This window comes from Carcharodon carcharias, chromosome 19, assembly GCF_017639515.1.
Source record: "Carcharodon carcharias isolate sCarCar2 chromosome 19, sCarCar2.pri, whole genome shotgun sequence".
Classification (NCBI taxonomy): domain Eukaryota; kingdom Metazoa; phylum Chordata; class Chondrichthyes; order Lamniformes; family Lamnidae; genus Carcharodon; species Carcharodon carcharias.
In genome coordinates, this window is record NC_054485.1 from 79,051,094 (window position 1) to 79,065,516 (window position 14,423).

A 14,423-nucleotide genomic window follows, 5' to 3' on the forward strand; every position below is an offset into this window, starting at 1 on the left:
TTAAACAGGTTCTCAATTCACTATGAGCTCAAATTGTGCCACTAAAGCCCAGTTTTTCCTTTAAATTATGTGTTTAATTAAAAAAAACACTCAGGAGAAATGTTAATTCAATGGAGATTTTGAAATTTCTCCCCTTGTTTTCCAAAATTATTTGAAGAAAACACACTGGGCAGGAAGTGCTAGAAGCTAAGGAAAATATTGCTTCAGTGTAGCTGATTGAAGGGTTCTGGTTTATCCTGGGAAATTAGATACGCTGCACTCGCTCAGACTGCACATCCCAAATTCAGCTATCAGCCACAGCACTGGGCAAAACTATCAAATCCAAGCCCAGGCTTTTGGGAAAGACTGAGGCCTCAGGTAAAATCTTTAAAGAAGGCATTAAAAGATATTTCAATTAATGTGTCTCCAGGTATAGCAGCCAAATTTCTCTGGTGCTCGATTAACAATCCAGAGATTGAGAGTTCAAATCTAACCACGGAAGGTTACATACATAGAATTACAGTGCAGAAACAGGCCATTCAGCCCAATTGGTCTCTGCTGGTATTTGTGCTCCATAGAAGCCTCCTCTCACCCTATCAGCATATCCTGTTCCTTTCTCCCTCATGTGTTAATCTGGTTTCTCCTTAAAGGTATCTATGCTGTTCACCTCAACCACTCCATGTTGTGAAAGTGAATTACCTTTTGAAATTTTTGGGATAGAATCAAAATGCAAACATGAAAACTTTCAGTTTGTCCTAGAATTCTGAATATTGTCCTTCAGGGGAGGGAACCTGTGACAATTGCCTGGTCTGGTCTATGTGTGACTCCAGTCCCACACAACATGGTTGACTCTGAACTGCCCTCTGAAGTGGCCGAGCAAAGAATGATAAACAATCACTACAAAGTCCAATAATAAGAGGAAAATCAGATAGATTTGGCCAATTCTGGCATTGTGTCAGAATAAGATTAAGGTGATCTCAGCCCAGTGAAATCTGTAAAGTCTCTCTTACCAAGGTCTGAGGACAAGTGCCCAAGTGAGGAGAGCTGCCCCACAGACTGGTCAAGTAGCAGTGATACTCACTGAATCGTATCAATCTGGAAACATCCCAGACTCCTCCATCACCATCCCTGGGTATGTCCCATCCCACTGGCAGGTGGGGAAGTCTCAATATTGACTCCATGGAGTCTCACGGCTTCAGGTCAAACAAGTTCAAGGAAAACTACCACTCCCCTCCCAACTGATGAATGAGTACTTCACCAGGTTAATCATCACTAGGGAAATAGACTAAGGACAGAACCTAAAACTAGACCACTCAAATCCTCCCCACTGTCGAGAAGTCTCAAGTCAGGAGTGTGATGGAATATTCACCACTCACATGGATGGGAACATCTATAACACTGAAGTCTCGACAGGATCAGGAACACAGCCAGTCCCCTAATCAGAGCCACAGAAACTAGGAGCAGGAGTAGGCCATTCTGCCCTTCAAGCCTGCTGCGCCATTCAATGTGATCATGGCTGATCCTCTATCTAAATACCATATTCCTGCTTTCTCTCCATACCCATTGATGTCCCTAAAATCCAAAAATGTATCAATTTCTTTCTTGAATATACTCAGTGACCTGGTCTCCACAGCTTTCTGTGGTAGAGAATTCCATAGGTTGACCACCCTCTGAGTGAAGACATTTTTCCTCCTCTCAGGCCTAAATGGCTTGCCCTGTATCCTGAGACTGTGGCCCCTGCTTCTACACTCCCCAACCAGGGGAAACATCTTCCCTGCATCTAGTCTGTCTAGCCCTGTTAGAATTTTATATGTTTCAATCAGATCCTCTCTCATTCTTCTAAACTCGAGTGAATACAGGCCTGGTCAAACCAATCTCTCCTCATACGACAGTCCTGCTGTCCCCAGTATCAGCCTAGTGAACCTTCGCTGCACTCCCCCTATGGCAAGTATATCCTTTCTTAGGTAGGGAGACCAAAACTGCACACAATACTCCAGATGTGGTCTCACCAAGGCCCTGTATAACTCCAGTAAGACATCCCTACTTCTGAACCAAATCCTCTTGCAATGAAGGCCAACAAACCATTTGCTTTCCTAATTGCTTGCTGCACCTGCCTGTTTACTTTCATTGACTGGTGTACAAGGACTCCCAGATCCCTTTGAACATCCACATTTCCAAATATATCACCATTTAAATAACACTCTGCCTTTCTGTTTTTCACATCGAAGGGTATAGCTTCACATTTATCCATGTTATACTGCATCTACCATGTGTTTGCCCACACACACAGCTTGTCTAAATCGCCCTCAAGCCTTCTTGCCTCCTCCTCGCAACCCCAGTTTTCTGTCGTCCGCAAACTTGGAAATATTGCCACTGCCAATAGACTCAATTTCCTCTTCCTCCACCACCAATACACTATCCAGAGATGTTACATCACAAGAATATTCCTTCACTCACTGGATATTCAGTCTTAAACATTAATGTGGATATTGTGGGATACAATCTGTATAACTTATGCTCCTCCACTGTCTCCGCCTTTGGTTTTCAGTCCCTATAAGGAAGTGAACCAGCTGAGGGAGAGGTGTAGGAGAGGAATGGTTAGAGTAGGTGGGCTCTCTGATTGACATCTCTCACAGCCAATCAGGGACAGAAAAACATTGACAACCTATCCAGAATATGACAATCACTCTGCCCACCCAATCCTACAGAGGTGGGTGCAGGACCTCCTCTTCATGCTTTGAAAGGTAGAAGATTAAAAGTAGTGACTCTATCATGTACACAGGACTTCCAAAACACTTCACGGCCTCTCCAACCATGCAGGACTCCCTTAATGTCGCACCTTCAACTGTGCAGCATTCAATTAGTGCCACCATCCCTACCCCCCCAAACCTCTGCCAGCACAGCACTCATTCAGTGCCCTCCCTCAGTGCCACTCCTCTGACATTGCAGCCCTTCCTCAATGCCACTCCTCCGACAGTGCAGCCCTTCCTCAGTGCCTTTCTTCTGATAGTGCAGCCCTTCCTCAATGCCACTCCTCTGACAGTGCAGCACTCCTTCAGTGCCATTCCTCTGACACTGCAGAACTCCCTCAGTGCTGCTCTTTGATAGTTCAGAACTCCCTCAGTGCTGCTCCTCTGACAGTGCAGAACTCCCTCAGTGCTGCTCCTCTGACAGTGCAGAACTCCCTCAGTAGCCCCCCCCTTCCTGACAGTGCAGCACTGCCTCAGTAGCCCCCCTCCCTGACATGCAGCACTCCCTCAGTAGCCCCCATCTCTGACAGTGCAGCACTCCCTCAGTACTGTTGTGAATAGTTGGTGTCCTGCAAGTATCTGTTTTGGGCCTTAACTATTCCCAGTATTTATTAATGATTTAGATGATGGGATAAAAGAAACACATCTCCAAATTCACTGATGACACAAGATAGGTGTTCATGTAAACATTGTACATGGAAATATCAAATTACAAAGACACATTGATAGATTAAATCAGAGGGTAAAACTGTGGTAAATGGATTTCAATGTCAGCACTTTGAACCTACAAAGGCTAGAATAGGGTATTCGAAATGGGGAAAAACTAGAAACAGTGGAGGTTCAAAGTGACTTTGGGAGCCAGGTACAGAGATAATTAAAATGTCATGAACAGGTAGAGAAAACAATCAGAAAGATGAGGAGGTAGAGGTCATGTTTCAGCTTTACAAAGCCCTGTTTGACCACACCTGAATACTGGGAGCAGATCTGGGCCCCTCACCACAGGAAGGATGTATTGACCTTGGAAGGAGGGCAGTGTGGATTGATGAGAATGATAACTGGACCGCAAGAGTTAAACTGTGAGGGGAGATTAAACACAAGATTATATTCCTCAAACTATAGATGATTGAGGGTGATCTGGCTTTTATTATATTGCATTTATTTAGCAACTTTAGCATACTTCAATGTCCCAAGGTGCTTTGCAAAAGTGTTAATAAAATTTAGTAGTGAGGCACATTAGGTGATATTAATACAGATGATCAAAAATTTAAAGAAGTAGATTTTAAGGTGTCTTACAGGAGGACCCTACGACCATTAGAAACAATTTCTTTTTATTTGTTGTGTCTAAACCCTTCACGATCTTAAACATCTCTAACAAATCTCCTCTTAGCCTTCTCTGCTGTGAAGGAAACAATCCCAGCTTCTCCAGTCTATCCACGTCACTGTAATCCCTCAATCCTGGAACATTCTTGTAAATCTCTTCTGTACCCTCTCCAAAATTCTTCATTGAACATACCCCAGGCCACCTCAGCCTCTCTCCAACAGACAGGCTGAATGGACAGTCTTAATCAGCAAGACGCAGTCTACAAACCAACCAGCTGTTTTCAGTTACACAAGACAGCTGAATGATCAGGAAACAGTACAAAGCAGTGCATCATACATTTCTCCACATCAGCTCAGATTCCATTCACCTCCTCCCTACACATCGATTTCAAAGCATAACCTCACTTCTGAGCACTGACCCAGCTCTTCAGTTGGTCACAATGAACTCCAGTATTAACCTCTGGAACAGCTGGCTGTAAAACCTGAAGTAAGGACAGTCGTGTTAAACACACAAAGCTCAATATAATCCTGAATCAGGGAGCTGGCCACTGTGCTGTCCAGCAACAACAACAACTTGAATTTCTATAGCACCTTTAACATTGTCCCACTCCCGGAGCTGAGCATTGAGGCTGAAACTCCAGTGCAGTCATGAGGGAGTGCTGTGCTGTCAGAGGTGTCATCTTTCAGGTCTCAAATGAGACTGCTCCTGCACTCTCTGAGGTGGGTGTAAAAGATTCCATGGCACTGTTTTGTAGAAGAAAAGGAAGTTATCCCTGGTTTCCAGACCAGCATGAACACCTCAGTCAACACCACTGAAAAACAGATTATCTGGTCATTATCACATTGCTGTTTGTGGGAGCTTGCTGTGCACACACAACAGTGACCACACTTCAAAAATACTTCATTGGCTCTAAAGTGTTTTAGGACATCTGGTGATCGTCTTTTTTTTAACGAAGAAGGTAACAGAGATGGGGGGGGGGGGGGGGGGGGGGGGTGAGCGTGGTTGTTGGTAGGGGGAGGGTATGGGGATGGGAGTGTGTGTGGAGGAGGGGGAGGGTGTTGGGAGGTCTGGGAGGGATTTGAAAAGACAGGAAACATCCAGATCCCAACACACAGACAGAACTGACCATTCACAGTCCACAGGATAATAATCAGCTCCCAACACACACACAGAACTCAACAATAGGAGATCAGTAAGAATCCTCAGGCACTCTGCACCTCCCAGATAATTACACCTCACCTTCTCATATTCAGTAATGACCCATCAACAAAACTCAGCCTGTAAATCAGAAAGGAAGTGCTTCCAATAAACCACACTCAATATCCAACACACAGCTCCAGTCAAACAGTTCAGCACAAAGCACTGAGTAAACAGCTCTCTCAGCTGGATCTTCTCACACAGCATAAGGGGCATTTCCACACCTGATTCCCCACAGGATAGTCAGGCTGCCTGAACATTAGTGTGGATATTATGTGATGTAATTATTATAAATTCTGTTCCTTCACTCACCATATCCTCACTTGGTTTTCAGTCCCTACAGGAAGTGAACCAGTTGTGGAAGAGGAAGAGGAGAGAATGGGCAGAGTGGGTGGGCTCTCTGATTGACGTCTCTCACAGCCAATCCAAATATTTCTGGAGAAACCTGAGTTTCCTGAAGCTTGGGAAACTGACCGGTGAAACGGAGGCGACTTTGAGCAGCAGATCAGGTGGGGATTTAAACTTGTCATTGTCCCATCTGAATAAAACTCACTTACTGCAGCTGCTGTCTCAGTTCCCCCGGTAAATGTTCGACAGAGATTTCTAGTGTGGGAATAACATTCTTCATCCTCAGAGGCTTTCAAACTGACAGCATCAGTGTGGGATGTGTAACCTCGGATGTGTTTGACAGCAGGTCAGAAGAGGAAGACCCACAGCATCCAAGGCAGCGATGACGTGCAGTGGTGGGATCAGCACATGCACAGGAGGGACACAGGAGAAAGGGGGCATGGGAGAGGGGGCACAGGAGAGAAGGAGACAGAGGAGAAGGGCACAAGAGAAGAGAGGAGATTGACCTAGTGCTCAGAGAATGACTCTGTAAGGTGGGGCTCATTGTGTAAGTTTAATAACCTGTGAGTTCATGTCTGACAGTCCTGTCCTGTTCGGGGGTCCCCTCTCCCGGGATGTCCCGGTCCATTCACCTCTCCCAGTTCATCTGCTGGGCTGTCTCAGTCCCTCTGCTGGGCTGTCCCAGTCTAGACCTTGTTTGACGGTTATATTATTCAGCTTGTAGTAGATTAGGATCATTGTGGGCATTCTCTCTCTGTGGCGAATACTACAGGTGTAGCCAGTACCTGAAACAGTTCTTCAACATTCCCCCACTAGCTCCTCTCTGTGAGTTGTGTAACAAAGCTTTCATATCTTTCCTAATATTACAGGCTTATGTTTGTGTCTGTGTATGGTTCAATGTGTGTGGCTAATTTAATTAAACTAGAGACGATTAGACTGCAAGGTTTAAATTATCAAAGAAATTAGGTGTAAAACAGGCATTTGAAATGGAGATGAGTAAACTAAAGTGAAGTCTCAGCAGAGACAGTGTGAATGAAATTTGCATTTTCAGATAAATGGGAAAGGTGTTTGATTTTCAAAGAGACATGATAAGATTGCCTTTCTTATCTTGTCAGTTGTAACAAAGTGATTACATTTATTTTTCCCAAAAGTGTTAGCCATAATAATAACATGAAAGATTGTTATCTTCTGGGAAAAGTAACTTCTAAAGATGACCGAAGCAACCGGATTTACAGATCAAAAAGGGAGAAACGTATTTAAAGAAGGATGCAAAGCTGTGTGAGGTGTGGCTGTGTGAGATTTTGAAAGGTGCACCAGGTGAAACAGACTTGGGGAAAAAAGCCTCCAGCCACTCTGCAGAAGTTGGCTGTTCCAGTAACCAAAGTTGTGTTAAAAGCCTTTGGAAGTCAATTGTTGAGTGAGTGCTTGTGGTAGTATTGCTGAATGCCTTTATAAATTCAAAAACTACTTTGGACTGTTGCCTTAAAAGGGTGTGTAGTTGGGAGTCTGGTTAGGTAGCAATTTTGTGAACTGTTATAACTGTGAAGCTGTAACCTTGCTTATGCTTAAGATTTTTCTTCTTTTGTTAATGTTTTAATTTAATCTTGAAATCTCTAAAGGTGATATTGGACTCATTACTTCTGACTTCAGTGCACAAGCCTTCTCCTAACAAATACAAATTGCAAAATCGTTGTGATAGTGTGGCCAAGTTTCCCTGGTGGATTTGGTCAGCCTGCCAAATACCACCTCCTAATCAGCTGACCATCAGGTCACTCCCCTTCCCCGAATATGGGTCTAATGTCTGAGTCCCTGACAATGAAAGCATTGTGGGATGATCCAGTGTGAGTGGTGTTCACATGGAGTAATCTCAAAAGGACATTACACACTACCTGAAGGAGGTGAATTGCTTTCTATTCAGGTTGTTCTCTTAGTCTCCTCAGGTGACCTTCAATGCCATGTGAGTGTTATCAATCACTCCCAGTACCTTGGGGAAGCAGCTATTCCATAAAACTCCAGTGACCTCTGCTGATGCTCTCTGTGTGTTGTATTAAATTTACTCTAGAGTGTCATTTCCTCTCCTCTCTTTCTTTCTTTCCTCATTCATTCTCATCCTCTCTCCTACCCCTCTTTAATCCTATCACTCCTTCTCGTCCTCTCTCGTATCTCTCTGACCTTCTCTAGTATTATAAAAATGAGAGGATTAAGAGAAAGTTCACCAATTTAAACTCTCTCATAATTGAAAAAACAAAGCAGAAACTCCATACAATATTATTGAGGTTATACAGGTACATTATCCGAAATTTGGCTGTCCAAAAACCAAAACTGTCCAAAAACCCGACATTTTTTGATATTCATTTAAATTGATGGTGACTCACCTATTTTGCAGATGTCCAACACAGCAGGCAGTGCACACACACACGCACAATCTAAGGCAGACATCCACATGCAATATTGGTATTAGTATCAAAAGAGGCACCCAGTGCCCATGCCTCAAACAGGATTAGTGTCTTCGCATCTACCAATAAGAGGCCTCGAGCCTATGTTATGCTCCCTTTATGTAATTGGTTTGCCTTGGTTGCAGCTGTTAAAGATGACATAACAACAATGTTGAAAGGGGCCACTGACATTCTCTACCAGAAAAAGTAAAACCATCTGCCTGAACACAGAGGCAGGATGTGGAGGAGTGCATTAAGAACATGGGCTGCTGCTGGGACACTTGTCACCACCATTTCTGGTTGCTACCTCCTCCTCTTTCCAGGTCTTCCAACACCTCCCCAAAAGTCCCAGTTGCCAGCAATTAAAATAGTCTTCACCGAGCTGCCTGTGCAGGCATGTTTAGGTCCCATGTCAAAAATCTGGAAAAATCCAAAATCCAACATTGGTTCAGGCCTGAGGGCATTGGATTTTGGACTTCGGACCAGTAATGTAATTATGGCTATATTAAACTATTTTAACAATTGATGTGACGCAACTGAAATAAATTATTATTTATGGCCTGTAGTTTGCTGAAATAATTGCTGACCACAGCATGTCAACTGGAGTAAAAACAGAAATTTCTGGAAAAACTCAGCAGGTCTGACAGCATCTGTGGAGAGAGAAACTGAGTTAACACTTTGAGTCCATACGACTCTTCTTCAGAGCTAAAGAGAAGTAGAAATGTGATGAAATTTATAGTGTTTAAGGGAGATGGAGCAGGTGAAGCTGAATAGAAGGTCAGCAACAGGGGGGACTAAGGAGAGATTGACAAAGATGTCATGGACACAAAACAAAGGGAATGTTAATGGTAGTGGTAAGGGCTAAAGAAAGTGCTGATAGTGGCGTAAAGGTAAGAAAGTAGAATGTGTGAACAGCAGAACAAGGTTCAGCACTCTGTGAAAGAACAACATGGATCAAGTAACAGATGGCCCTTCTGGGGGTAGAGTTGGGGGGGAAGGGAGGTGGTTGGGGAAAATTATAGATAAAGGATAGAAAAGGGGGATAAGACAATGAATAAATGAATAAAAATATGTAAAGAAAAAGTTTTTAAAAAATTTAAAAGGGATTAATAAAGGGGTGAAGATAGAGGAGGGAGTTCATGGTCTGAAGTTGTTGAACTCAATATTCAGTCCGGAAGGCTGTAAAGTGCCTAGTCGGAAGATGAGGTGCTGTTCCTCCAGCTTACATTGAGTTTCACTGGAACAATGCAGCAGGCCAAGGACAGACATGTAGGCATGAGAGCAGGGTGGTATTTTGAAATGGCAAGTGACAGGGAGGTATGGGTCACGCTTGCAGACGGAGCAAAGGTGTTCCGCAGTCACCCAGTCTGCGTTTGGTCTCCCCAATGGAGAGGAGACCACATTGGGAGCAGCAAATGCAGTAGACTAAATTGAAGGAGGTACAAGTGCAGCGCTGCTTCATGAAAGGAGTGTTTGAACCCTTGGACAGTGAGGAGGGAGGAGGTAAGGGGACAGGAGTTGCACCTTCTGCAATTGCATTGGAAGGTACTGTGGGAAGGGGATGAGGTGTTTGGGGTGATAGAGGAGTGGACCAGGGTGACGCGGAGGGAACGGTCCCTATGGAATGCTGATGGGAGGGTGAGGAGAAGATGTGCTAGGTGGTGGCATCATGCCGGAGTTGGCGGAAATGGCAAGTATCATTATCAGAGAGAGCAAAGGAGATATCAGCTTTTATGATGCCAGATGGACTATACCAGTTTAAATTCATGCCATTTAGTATGAAAAATGCAGCAGCGATATTTTAAAGACTGACAAAGTAATTGCAGGGCTGAGCAATTGTGCTGTTTATATTGATGACTTGATAATGTTTGGTCAAATGTGGGAGGAGCATTCACACCAGCTGAAAGAACTGTTTGATTGACTGCAAGAAGCTAATTTGATGGTGAACTTGGCTAAGAGTGAGTTTGCAAAAGCGCCAGTTACATTACTAGGCCATACTATTGGACATGGTAAGGTGGCTCCGAGATGCAAAATAAAAGCCATCATGGATTTCCCAGTGCCTACAACAAAATGAGAAGGCTTGAAATTTCTGGGCATGAGGGGATTTTACTGGAAGTTTATACCAAATTTCAGCCAAGTGGTTGCTCCATTGACTGAACTATTAAAAAAGAACAAGTTTCAATGGAGTGTCAGAATGCATTTGACAGTTTAAAAACTATAGTGACTATGACACCAGTTTTGGCAGTACCCAATTATGCCAAGCAATTGAAGTTGGCAGTTGATGCAAGTGATGTAGGCGATGGTAACATTGTATTGTTATGAGATGATGAAACTGGAATTGAGAAACTGATAGGGTATTTTTCATGAAAACTGAATGTACATCAGAGAAGATATTCAACCATCGAAAAGGAGACTCTGGATCTGGTGTTAGCATTGCAGCATTTTGAGGTTTATGTACAAGAAATTCTTCAGAAACAACTGCTTATACTAACCACAATCCTTTAAAATTTCTGTACAAGTTTCAAGACCGAAGTGCAAGGCTGTTCAGATGGAGAGTTTATTACTGCAACTATTTAGTTTACAGATTGTACATATGGTTGAATGAGAAAATTTAATTGTAGATGCACTGAGTAGTCTAAAACTCAAAGGAAATTGGAGATTTAAAAGTGAATACTGGACTGAAATGACCTCTGTTGATACAAAGGATTTGTATATATTGTTATGTTAATGCATGCACCTGGTAATGTAATAGTTTGGGTATATAGATAAGTATAGTAATTAATATAAGATGGGTTGAGAAAATGAAACCATCTTTTAAAATTATGACGGTTCATTTTTCCATTATATTATTGTGGTTTATTGTAAAGTAGGTTTATGGGTGCCTGTGATTTGATTGAATTAGAGTCAGATAGATTGCAAGCTTGAAATTATCAAAATAAGTTAAGAGTAAAATTTAAAATGCTAATGAGCAAACATGGATGAGGGCTTAGCGTGTAGGGGATGAAGGAAATTTGCATTTTTAGATTTGAAGAGGTTGGTTTCAAAGGAATGACAGGATGTTTACGACTTATAAGATAAGCAAGGGAAAGAAGTATGTTTATTTTTCCCAAAGGTACTGCCCATTTTGGCAACATGAAAGATTTTTATATTATGGGGAAAGTAAATTTCCAAAGACATATAGAACAATGTAATTTACATATTAAAGAGAGAGAAAACATATATAAAGAGGAATGGAAGACTATATAGGGTATGGCCGTGTAAAATCCTGAAAGGTACATAGTGTGACAGATTTGAAGGAAGGTTCTAGCCACTTTTGAAGAAGGTGGAGGAAAGCCTTTGGAATTGCACTGTCAAGTGAGTGCTATGGTAAACATGTTGGCTTGACTAAACTTAAAAATCTACTTTAGACTGTTGCCTTCAAGAGGATGTGTAGTTGGGAATCAGGTTAATTAGGGATTTTGGGATTTGTTATAGTATTAAGTAATTGTAATCATATATATGTGCTTGAAATCTTTTCTTTTGTTAATAAATGTTTTAATTTAGTTTTAAAAATCTCTAAAGGGTTTAGTGGACTCATTATTTCTGAATTAAGTGCACAAATCTTCTTGTAATAAATACAAATTGCAAAACCATTGTGATAGCCTGGCCAAGTTTCCCTTGTGGATTTGGTCCATGGTCACATATCACCTGCCACGTCATAAAAGAGTTCCGTTGGAAGCAGTTGCAACATAGGAGGGACAGATAATAAGCCCCATACCAAAGCTCAGTTGAAGCCAGGATTCCAGAGTGGCTGGACAGCAGAGGCACAGATAGTAAGTCCCAAACTAAAGTTGAAGCCAGGTGCTAGTGAGGCTAGACACAGGAGAAGGGACTGCAGAAGCAGGTTCCAGAAACTAAAGAAGAAAGTCCCAAAATCCAGGGGAGTGGAACAGGAAATGTCCCAAGAGAACAGTTAAGACAAAGGAAAAGGACACGAACCTGGAAAAGGTCCTGTTAAGTGATGTTAAGAGTGAGGGGCAGAGAGAAAGGCTCCAAGCATAAAGGGAAGAAAACTGCAAGAAGCAGACTTAAAACAAAAATGGCTTGCGAGAAGCAGAAGATCCCAGGGGACAGCTGAAAGTCTGTAATGCCTTACTATGAGCATGTAAAGCAGTGGTGTTCTGTTGACATGGCTGAGTCAGTAAAAGAGAGTGCATGGAAGAAAGCTTGATTACACCGGGTGATCAAGGTGGGGAGGAACATCGGAAGGAGAATTCAAAACCCTGGAGGTGAACCCTTGCAGAATGCTTTTGAGAGAAAGTGTCACTTTGGGAGGAGATTCCAAAATGAATTCTTGGAGAGCGGAGATTGGAAACCCTCTTGTGAAAGATGGAGTTCAGTGAAACCGGTTGGCTCATGGTGTGACAAGCGTCTAGGAAAAGTTGAAGAGAGATCCATATCATCTGTTTGGGGTGGTATCTGTCATTTGGTTTCAGAGTGTGGTCTGTAATGACTACAGGTCACCTGTTGGTTTACATGGACTGTGTACTTACTGCGAACATAAGATAGCTTTTGTAACTTAAGTTATTATTATCTTTGCAGAAATATACAGATTTCTATAGTGTGGGTGAAGGAATATTGTAATTTGGTTCATTTTTTTTGTTTAATAAATGTGTTATTCTTTTGTTAAAAGTTCATCAGCTGACTCCTGTGACTGTTCACTAGCCACTCCCTACCTAAACAAAAAATAAAAGTTAGGATCTATCAAGCCAGGTTCCACCCTAGGATCTGTCTTGTTCAGTAGTAACATCAGCTGGCATCATAAAAACAGGGTAACTTACATTTAAAATTCCTGCTATAGTCAATTTCAGCTGGATTACGCAGATAAAACCGACGTAAACTAGTGTAAACTCTCGGCTGTAACCTGTACACTTGTAGTTGTTTCATATTTTAAGGAGTTTTACTAAACTAAACATTTACAAAAATGTGTATGACCAATTGAAGCTGTTTTATTTAAGGGTGGTACATTGCGATCTGATTGGCTTCATGATCAATGCAGTATGTAAACAACTACAGGATGATTTCTTCACTCATTTTACATGTATGTGTTTCAATAAATGGTAGGTGGGAGATGTAGACGGAGCCCAGAGCCTGAGGAATTATTCATGTAACAACTTTAATCAATGATCATGGAATAAACTATCTGGAGTTGGACTTGAACCAACACAACCTTGTTCTTTGAGTCTGAGGGTTCTGGATTCAAGTCCCACTCCAGGATCTGAACCCAAAAAAACATGGCTGACATTCAAGTGCAGGAAATCATGGGGAGATTTGAAAACAAGCTCAAGAATATCATGAAGGCCAACTTTGACCTTCCTTGGCAAAAGTGGGTTATTTCTCAAGTTTTATTCCTGACAGACTGTTAAACAATGGAACTTTCATGAGTGAATGAAAGCAGAATGGTTAATCAGCAGTACTGATTGAAGACAATCCCTTCAGATGTCCATTCCAGCTGACACCAGGGATTTTAGCACCTTTCACAGCTTCAGGAACCCAGACAACACTGAAACCTGCAGCTCTAACTAGTTACCACTTTAAATCAAATCAAACTTTCAGGCTGCCAGTTTATAGGGGAAAAGCATTCTGTACACAGCCTTAGAAACTGAATCTAATAGAACAGAAATATTAAGAGTTGTCAGCCGTGAGCACTCCGATCTCTGAGTCAGAAGGTTGTGGGTTCAAGCTTCACTTCAGAGACTTGAGCTCTGAGGCTGACACTCCAGTGCAGTACTGAGAGAGTGCTCCACTGTCAGAGGCATCACCTTTCAGATGAGTTAAACCAAGGCCCTTTCTGCCCTCTCAGGTCAGCGTTAAAGATTCCATGACACTTGTGTTATAGAAGAGCAGGGGAGTTATCCCTGATGTCCTGGCTAACATGGATCACACAATCAACATCACAAAAACAGATGATCTGGCCATTATTACATTATTGTTTGTGAGAGCTTGCTGTGTGCAAATTAGCTGCCTTGTTTCTCACATGACTACATTTACATTGGCTACCTTCAGACACCTTGGCTGGAATTTTCCAGTCCCTAATGCCGGTGGGATGTTCCGGTCCCACTGATGTGAATGGACATTTTAATGGCTCACCAGCCCTGCCAGGGGGGAGCCCACTGTGTGTGTGGAGTCAGGGGGGAGGGAAGAGGCTGGAAAATTCCAGTCCTTGTGTTTGTGAGAGTCGATACATTATGGAAACATCATGGAAACATTATGATTCCTGTGAACTGGAAATTATAAACTGTTTAATGGGAAAAGTCCACAGTGACACTGACCAATAGCTTGTGAATAGGACTCTCACTGTAGGCTCCTGAGTGTTTCAGTGAATAGGAACACACCATACTGACAAATCAGATG

General features: G+C 42.5%; 1 pseudogene; it reads right to left on the minus strand.

Annotated features, from left to right (window-relative positions):
* The window catches only part of LOC121291247, a 38,243-nt pseudogene that overhangs the window by 21,108 nt on the left and 2,712 nt on the right, over positions 1 to 14,423 (minus strand).